Source organism: Lemur catta, chromosome 6, assembly GCF_020740605.2.
Source record: "Lemur catta isolate mLemCat1 chromosome 6, mLemCat1.pri, whole genome shotgun sequence".
Lineage (NCBI taxonomy): Eukaryota > Metazoa > Chordata > Mammalia > Primates > Lemuridae > Lemur > Lemur catta.
The window spans coordinates 11,246,969-11,256,398 of NC_059133.1; positions in this window are offsets into that span (position 1 = coordinate 11,246,969).

The following is a 9,430-nucleotide window of genomic DNA, read 5'->3' on the forward strand; positions in this document are numbered from 1 at the left end:
TACAACGTGCAAAGATATGGTACGACGGGGTGGGCACTGTCAGGGACGGATGTGCCAGGGAGAGTGGGGCCGGCCTGGGCTGGATGGGCAGGGGGGGAGGGGACGCTCCCAAGTGAGACTGCAGAGTGTACAGGGCTGCAAAGGCCCGCAGCGGGCGAAGGGGTGCAGCCATGCAGGGCACAGGCTACTCCAGGAACGGCAAGTCCAGGGCACAGGTGCTGCAGGGAGAACGGAAAAACAGGGGAGAGGTCAGTCCACGTGGCTTGAACTTCTATCCTGTGAGCCGCAAGGAGTCACTGAAAGATCTTCAGCGGGCAGTGATTTGGGCAGAACTGCAAAGTGGCCCAGATTGTAACCTTAGCATCAGAATTCCCTGGTTCAAATCATGGCCCTGCCTGTTCCTAACTGGTAAGCTACTTAATATTCATGTGCCTCAGTTTTCTATTCAATAAAATGGACATGCTAGTAGCATCCTTCTCATGGGATTGTGAGTGCTGTATTAGTTAGGAAATTTTCAACCTCAAATAACAGAAAACCCAACTAAAATTGGCTTTAAATATAAGGAGATTTAATATATCACATAAAAAATCTGGAGGCAGGGAAGTCCCAGGGTTCAAGATTTACAGCTCAAAGGTATCAGGCTCTACTTCTCTATAAGGCCCCTCTCCTCAAGGTCGCAAGATGGCTGCCACAGCTCCAGACATCATGTCCTCACCCAGCATCCACAGGCAGGACAAGGCAAGTCCCTGCTTCATGTCCTCTTTTGAAAGCAAGGAGGGACTTCCCAGAGGTCCCTCTCCCCTGACCCTGGCAGATTCCCTCTAAGCCTCAGTTTTCCAGGCCTGGGTCGTGTGCTCATGCCTAAGCCAGGCACAGGCAAGCCCACCACGATGGACTGAGAGCAACTGCAACTCTCCCTTGGGGTCAGAGCTGGAGTCATCTTCCCTGGGCTCCACTGGGGATAAGTGTCCAAGCCAACAGGAGACTCTGCAGACAGGGTGGACGGGACGGAGGTGGGCAAGGCCTTTCGGGCAGGGAACCAACAGTGCTGGCTCTGAGGACGACACTCAGTGGAGCGTGCTAAGCCCTAAGCCCAGCGCTGGCACCGCAGTGGCACTCAGCGAGGGTGCACTGTTGTGCTCGAGCAGATTCATGCCCGAAGAGCCAGTTCTGCTTCTTCCTGGCAGTGTGATCCAGGGCCAGTTACTCGGTGCCCTGTGCCTCAGTTTCCCCCCTGTGAAATGAAAATAATAAAGTTTCTTATTACTTACCCCAAAAGTCCTTTGCGAGGATCAAATGAATTCATATCCATCGAGCACCTGGCTTTTCCGCCTGTTCCTCACTGTCGTCATCAACAATGGAGTCCGCGAGAGCAGCCTCACTGGACGGAGGGAGAGACCGGGTCCCTTTTCCCTGAATTTCTTTCTTTCCTCAGTGCAGACGTCCGGGCTGCAGTTTCCCAGTGGGGAAGGGCGGAGGGTCCACAGGCCGCGTGGGAGGGCGTGTGCACGGCCGGACCCCTCCCCACCCCTGTCCAGGGAGCACCGAGGGCAGAGCGGGGGGCAGCAATGGGACAGCCATGGGGAGATGCAGGCCTGTGCCCGCAGACACCGCCATCACAGCTGCTGTGTGGCCTCGGGAAAACATCTCCACCTCTCTGAGCTCCACCTTCTCATATGTTCGATGGGATCAGCCATCTTGAGCCAAAGAGGGAGGATCGAGTACTAAAGCACTATCCAAATCTGAAGAAGGACCTGTCACCCCGACCCACTCCCAGGTTGCCTCAGCACCCCAGGGGCTGAACGTCAGAGTTCAGGGAGCCCTTGGGGGTCTCTTAGCTCAGAGTTGTTTTTACAGATGAGGAAACTGAGGCTCAGAGAAGATGAACCTTGTTCAGGCTGCCACAGCAAGGAGAGGCCTGCACGTAAGGGCCTTCCAGAAGGCTCTGCTGGGAGCTCCGAGGCTGCCTCTGTCTCTGCTGCTCTGTCTGCTCCATCTTGTTCTCTGTCCTCACCATTCGTGTCTTCTCCCCCTCCCCTCCCTTCCCCTCCCCCATGGGTACACATTGGTCCTCACACTGTTGGTCTTGGCTTCTTGCCTCACTCCCTCTGTCCCTCCCTCTCTTCTCATCTCCAATCCCATAAATTTTCTGAGATTTTGTAAACAGCTTAAAATAAAAAGAAAAAAAATCTATAAGCCCAGAGTAGGGCTGAGAACAGGTTGTAGATCACTGGGGTGCAGTGAGGCCGGGTGGTCTTAGAGCGTAGAGTGCAGCTGGCAGCTGTGCCCTGCAGCCCCCAGCACGGGGACAGGGAGGGAGGGGGAGGGAGGGGAGGGAGGAAGGGCACCGAGGAAAAGAGCAGTGAGCAGAGAGAACAACACGTAGGAGACGCAGAGAGACAGGCAGAGGAGCTCCGGCTCCCCCAGCCCAGAGCGGTGACCTGCGGGGCTCCCATCTCCTGCTCGCCCGGGCAGCCTGACCGCGCTGCCGGCCTTGGGAGGCTGGGGAGGGAGAGAGCCCAGCTCAGACCGGACTGGATGACCTTGGGGCTCCCTCGCACCTGCCCAGGCTCTGATTCCAAGACCAGCGGGGTGACTGCCCAGAGTCCTGGTAAAAATAGCCCGGGCAGTGGCTGGCCACCCCGACTCGGCCTGCCCAGGGCCCTGGAGAGCCAGTGCGGCACCTCCACCACGCAGGGCAGGAAACCTCAGCCCAGAGCAGGCTGCGGAGCAGGGGGGCAGCAGAGCCGCAGGGGGGCCTCTGGCTCCCTGCCTGCACCCCCTCCCCCCGCACCAGGGACCTCTCTGTGGGCCTGAGGGGCTTCACCTGGCCTCCCCGCCCCAGCCCACAGCAGCCCCGCTTACCTGCCGGTCTCCTCTGGAGGCAGCTGGGCTGGGGTTGGGTCCTGGATAATAGTGACAGTAGCAGCTCACAGTAAGCTCCAGGCACTTTCTAAGCTCCGCACACACATTAACTCATCTTCACACCAGCCCTAGGGAACAGGAGCTAGTAGCACACCCATTTCACAGACGAGGAGAATGAAGCTCAGAGAGGTTAACTGACTTGCTCAGAGTCACAGAGCTCAGAGTTTGGTGGAGCTGGTATTAGAGCCAAGCTGTCTGGCTCTAAAGGAATTAATGGATGCAAAAGTGAGCAAAGGTTTGGTGCTCCAGCGTAGCAAAGAGCTGTGCTGTCATTGATTTCTGGGCCACCAAAGGTCAGAGTCCTCCACCCACCCCGCCCCTGGACCTGGCGGGCTGGGCCCACACCACACCCTCAGAATCCCATTTCCAAGGGACTGTGGTGCCAGAAATGGGTCCACCCTTTCCCAGCCAAGTGACCTTGGGAAGTCACGTCTCAGTTTCCTCACCATCAAAGGGGGCAATTTTACCTGTGTGTCGATGGGGACGTTGGTGGAGTCGATCAAATTGGGGGTCCTAAGCAGAGAGCAGCCTGAAAGAGCATATTCCAAGTTTGCTTCTTTTGGTCAAAATATGGAAATCATTTAAAAGTACGAAAAGCGTTTCAAGGGGGCCTGAGGTTCTCATGTTTACCCAAAGGGGGCTCGCCAGGGAGGGGGCGGGAAGGGGCCCCTGCCTAAAAGGGCATGAGGACCCAGCCAGGCTGGCCAGAGGACAGGCCAGGGCAGAGCTGCCCCACCCGCAGATGCTGGAGCCCAGTCCTGGCGCGGCCGCCCTGTGCCGGTGATAATCACGTCCTGGGAGGCAGCTCCAGCCAGAGAGGGACAGGTGGCTGAGGGAGGGGGTGGCAGAGGGGACAGCGCTCCAGGGCTCAGGCTGAGTCATGCTGGAGGGGTCTGGGAGCGCGAAGGGTGGACTGTTTCCAGAGGGAGAGGGGGCAGGAGGGGCTTGTCCAGGTGCACGACTGGGCCGGTGGCGGGGGGCTAAGGGGGGTGGGGGGTGGCGCAGGACTCCGCTCCTGAGGGCAACTTTAGCCCCCACACCCCTTCCCCCACAACTGCCCTGCATGTCCCCATGACCCTGGGAGTCTGGAGGCTCAATGTCCCCCCAGGCCCTCTGCCCTCCAACCTTGGCCCTCGGGACTCACGGACTCCCCCAGCCTTTCTCCCACCCCGAATCCCTGCCCCCAAGCCCCTGAAGCTGCCAGGCCACCCTGGTCTCCTTGCCTAAGAGGGGTGGCCAGTTCCCTGGAGGCAACATAGTCCACATCCCGCCCGCAGCTGAGGAGCTGGGTGACTGTGGGCAGTTGCATGACCACTCGGAGCCTCAGTTTCCTCATCTGTAAAACTGAGCGAACACCATCTTACCGCAAAGGCTTATTATTATTAATATCAGGCTTCAAAAAGAGGTGTCTGCAAAAGACCACATGTCATGTGGTTCCATTTATATGAAATGTCCCTAATAGGCAAACTGATGCAGACAGCAAGCAAGTTAGTGGCTGCCCAGGGCTAGAGGGGACGGGGGGTGGGGAGTGACTGTAGGGGGTACAGGGTTTCTTTCTGGGTGGCCTCGAATGCTCCACAATTGATGGCGGGATGGTTCACGATCTGTGAATAAACTAAACCCCACTGCCGTGTGCACCTTAAGCAAGTGAAGCGTATGTGTCAGTTACTGCAAAGCTGATCGGAAAGGAGGTGCCACGTGTGTGCTCAGGCTCACGGCCCCCGCCCTGTGGGCACCGGGCCACCCACCCTGCGAATGGGCAAAGGCGGGAGTGCGAGTCATCCTCCAGAGGGTGCAGGCTGAGGCTGGGATACTCTCACCCTAGATGCCAGCTGACAGGACGCTGGCGCTGGAGGGAAGAGGGAAGGGGACCACCAGACCAGAGTGACAAGGGCAAAGACCACAACTCAGCAGCCACTGCCGAGTTTAACGCCTCACTAGCCGCTCTGCAGCCTGAGGCAAGTGGTTTAACCTCTCTGACCGCAATGTCCTCTTCCGAAGAAATGGCAATGACCCTATTCCCAGTCCTCACAGGCCACTGTCAGGCACAATGAGTTAATTTCTGTGGACCCCTCGAACTGGGTTTAGTGCATCCTGAGTTGCTTGGAAAACAATACTATGGTAGTAATAGCCATTATTACTATTCTTGCTGGGAGGGAGGCCCTGGTTCTGCCCATGGGAAACATCCTCTGCTTGTGCCATTGAGTCAGGGTTTGCAAAGCAACCCCCCTCCACCCAACTTACCACCCCTCTCCCCACCTCTCGGCCTCTTATGTCCACGGCAGTCCAGGGCCCTACGAGGTATCATAGATCCGGGACAGGAGAACCGGCCCTCCTTGGCCATAATGTGTTCATCTGTCAAATGAGGGAACGAGATCAAAAGAAGTCTAAGGTCCCCGACGCTCACCCTCTTTCTGAAATTTCTGAAGAGCCCACCTGCCCCCTGGCTCCGCACACCCCCTGACAGCTGCTTTTGGCCCCAGGATTCCCACCCGCACCCGCTTGCCCAGGGCCCTGTGGCTTCATTCGCAACACCTGCCTTTTCTAGTCCCTTGGGGGCAGGAGCCCGCCTCTCTCCCTTGCCTCCCCCATGCCTGGTGGCGTAGGGTGGGCTCAACTGAGTGTCTACCTTAACCCAGGCCCCGGCCCAGGTTCACCCTGGGCTGACTAGGTGACCTTGGGTAAGTCCTGGCTCTGGACCTCAGTTTCCCCCATTGTCCAACAAACCGTGTGTCTCTTTGTCTTCTGGAGGAGAGTGGTGAATCCTGGCATCTAAGGGCAGTAAAGGGCTTTAAATGGCCCTGGGTTCAATCCCAGACCGATGCTTGAGGACCCCTCTCACCCCCAGGCTGTGCTTGCATACCTCTGAAGTGACGGGGAGCTCACTGCCTCCCCAAGAAACCCACTCAGTCCATTTGCTTGACAATAGCACGAAGCCTCAGTGTCTCCACGTGTAGATGGCAGTGATGACACCTGCCTGCGAGGTCACTGGAAAGATCGCTACTGCGTAAGCCGAAGATCCTGGCACGCACGAGCGTTTGCCTCACACCAGCCTTGTTCGTTCTCGGGGGGAAGGTGCTATCATCATCCCCATTTTTTCAGATGAAATTTTCGGAGGCCCAGAGAGGCTAAGGAACTTGTCTGAGGTCACACAGTGAGTGTGACGGGTACCTCACATCTCCCACAAGGGCCCTGGCTCTGGAGCGCAGCCCCCTCCCCACGACAGTGCGGGCCTGAGCCCCAACACCCTCTTAGGCTCCACTTCCGTTGTCACTTCCAGCAGCCCTGTGCCTGCCATTTTGCCTCTGGTCCTCCCTGTCCCCAGCCAGCACCCTGGGGTGTCACCTTAGCAGGTTTGCACAGGACAACAAGGTGACCAGAATCCGGGCCCTCTGACCTCCCTCCCTCCCCCACAGAGACTCGGTTCCACGAAGCATGACTGGACAGAAGCTGCCCTCCCCTCCTGCCCTGTCCAGCTGGCATCAGCAGGCAGGCGACAAGGCCGTGCTGCCAGCAGTGGGCCGATAGGAGCCAGCCCCAGGCTGTGAGCCACGGCAGTCCTGGCTCTGCACAGAATGCAGCCCTGGGGTCAGCCTCCGAAACCACACGGGGAGCCCCTCCCGGCCCCTGGTGAGCTGGTGAGGGGTCTGGGATGAGTCAGGAGCCACCGGGGGGTGCAGGAGCCACTGTGGGGTGCAGGGTAGCCCTGAAACCTGCAGCCGCAGTCTGCCAGGGTGCAGGCCCCAGTTCAGCCCGTGTGATGCTGGGTGAACTCCTTAACCTCACTGTGCCTGTTTCTCCAACTATAAAATGGGCACAGGGTAGCTGCTGTCTCATAAGCCTGCTGTGATAATTTACTATGAACTAACACACACAAAGGGCTTAGCACGGTGCCTAGCACGGAGTCCGGCCCGGGGAGTGGGAGCTGCTGGTATTATCATTCAGCTTCCATCTGTCCGCCTGTTCGTAAATATTTCGGGACCGTTGAACTCAATATTGCTTCCTAACAAAGTGCTCCAAAACCTAGTGGCTTCAGTCAACACTTATTCTCCCTCACAGTGTCCGAGGACCAGGAGCTGGGGAGCGGCTTAGCTGGGTGGCTCCGGCTCACGGTCTCTCATGGGGCTGTGGGCAGGATGTGGGTCAAGGCCACGGTCGTCCGAAGGCTGGACGGGAGCGGGAGGATCCACCCCCAAGAGGGCTCACGCCCCCAGCCGAGTTCACGCGGGCTGCTGGTGGGAGCCCCAGTTCTGGCCACGAGGACTTCGCCACAGGGCTGCTTGAGTGTCATCACAGCATGGCAGCGGCTTCACCCAGGGCAAGTGACCCCAGAGAGCCAGGCGGAAGCTGCACTGTCTTTTATGACCCAGCCCAGAAGTCACACGCTGGCCTTTGCACAATGCCCTGTCCGTACCACAGGTCGTCTGCTCAGAGTGGGAGGGGACTGCACCAGGGTGTGGATGCCAGGCTCTCTGGGGACCGTCTGGGCGGCAGGCCACACTGTGTTTGCTCTGGGGATGAAACGTGAGGGAAATCACAGTCCTTGCTCTTACAGTTGAGTGTGACGAGTGTATTTGTGAATGTGTTTGTGTGTGTGCACATCGGGTACAAAAACCAACAGAGAAAACTCGAAGAAATAGCGAGAGACACATTCTATGAAGAAAACAAACATGGTGGCATGACGGTGTATAATGGAGGGTTACAGGGGAGGCCTTGTCAAGGGGGAGGCTCTGGGATTGAGGCCCGAGGATGAAAACAGTCCCCCAGGGCCAGGGAGGGGGAAGGTGCGTTCCAGGAGAGGCGGCACGTGGCAGCCCCTGGAGCCAGGCTGCAGTACCCAGTCGCCTCCCTCTTGGAGTTCAGTTTCCTCCTCTATAAAAGCGCACACCCAGTTACTAGGGAGGCTGGGGCAGGAGGATCAAGTAAGTAAGCCCAGGAGTTGGAGGTTGCTGTGAGCTATGATGACACCACTGAACGCTAGCCCTGGTGACAGAGCAAGATCCTGTCTCCAAATAAATAAATAAAAATACAAGGGGATAATAACAGTTTCTGCCTCCTATGGGGTTGGAGGGATAACATGAGTGAAGTCCTTAGTGCCTGGCCCCAGGTGCTCAGAAACGTGTGTGTCATTGTCATTATTCAGCTGTGGCTGCAAAGATGACAAAGACCTGGCCCCAGCTGTAGGGGAGGCCTAGCGTTTCCTAACAGTGATCTCACCTAATCCAAGGCAGTTATCTAGGGTGGGGGATGGGCTCACACGCCAAGCACTAGAAAGCCGAAAGGATGGGTGGGAGCACAGCTGGGGGAGGGGAGGGGTGGGGAGGGTGATCTCTCTGAGCCTGTTGAGGACAAGGACAGGTGCCTGGAAAAGCTTCCCCCCAGGATGACACAAGTGGTCTGGTGAGCCGAGGCAGGGGGACAGGGAGTGGGGGACCTTCCAGGCAGGTGGCACGGGCTGTGGGGAGCCGCAGGGTCTGCAGGGGCAGCAGGTGGCTTGCTGTGGTTCCGGGGAGCTGAAACCATGGGTCTCTGTGGACATGAGGAAGGACAGGGGGAACAGGCCAGCATGAGGAGGTGGGGGCCTTGACTGCCACACTTGGGTGGACTTTTTTGTGGGGTGGAGATCAATGAGCAGTGTGGGGGGAGTGTAGACAGACAGACTGCTGTTGCAGAAGCTTCCCCATGGCTGCAGGGAGGGGGTGGGCAGTGAGGCCGGCGAAACACGGGCCTGGCCCAGGGCAGCAGGTGGGGGAGCAGGGAGCCCCAGAGGGGAAAGGGGGAGCCGGGGGGTGGGAAGGAGGAGAAGACCTCCCACCCTTGCAGGCCCTGGCCAAGTCCCTCCTCCCTTCCTGGGGGCCATCCCGATGGGCTCCCTCCATCCTCTCCCTGCCCTCAGACACAGTGTCCCCAGCCCTAGGGAAACACGGGATATACATGGGGTCGTGGGGCCTCTCCAGCACTCTGTGTTGTAGTCCTTACCATTTCGCTGGTGGCTGCCAGTTGTGGAGTCCCTGCTGCGTCCCAGGCACCACACACATGCACACACACCCCATTTCATGTAAGCCTCACAGTAACCTAGCAAGGAAGGCATGAGGCCTCCCATTTTACAGACGAGAATCTTGAGGACTGGAGAGGCTGACTAATTTGTCCAAAGTCACACAGCTAGTAAGAGAGAGTCAGGATTTCACCAGATTAGTTAATATATGGAAGGTGTTTACACTAGTGCTTGGCGCATAGTAGGCATTCAATAAATGCTAGCCACGCCACTATTTTTTTTTTAAATAGAGATGGCGTTTCACTCTGTTGCCTAGGCTGGAGCACAGTGGCTTTTCACGGATGTGATCGTAGCTCACTGCAGCCTCGGGCTCCTGGGCTCAGGCGATCCTCCCTCCTCGGCCTCCCGAGTAGCTGGGACTATAGGTACTTGCCACCACACCCTGCCCTTCCACTATTTTTGTTGGTATCATCATGGATCTGTCTGGCTGCAGAGCCCATGGCCCTCTGG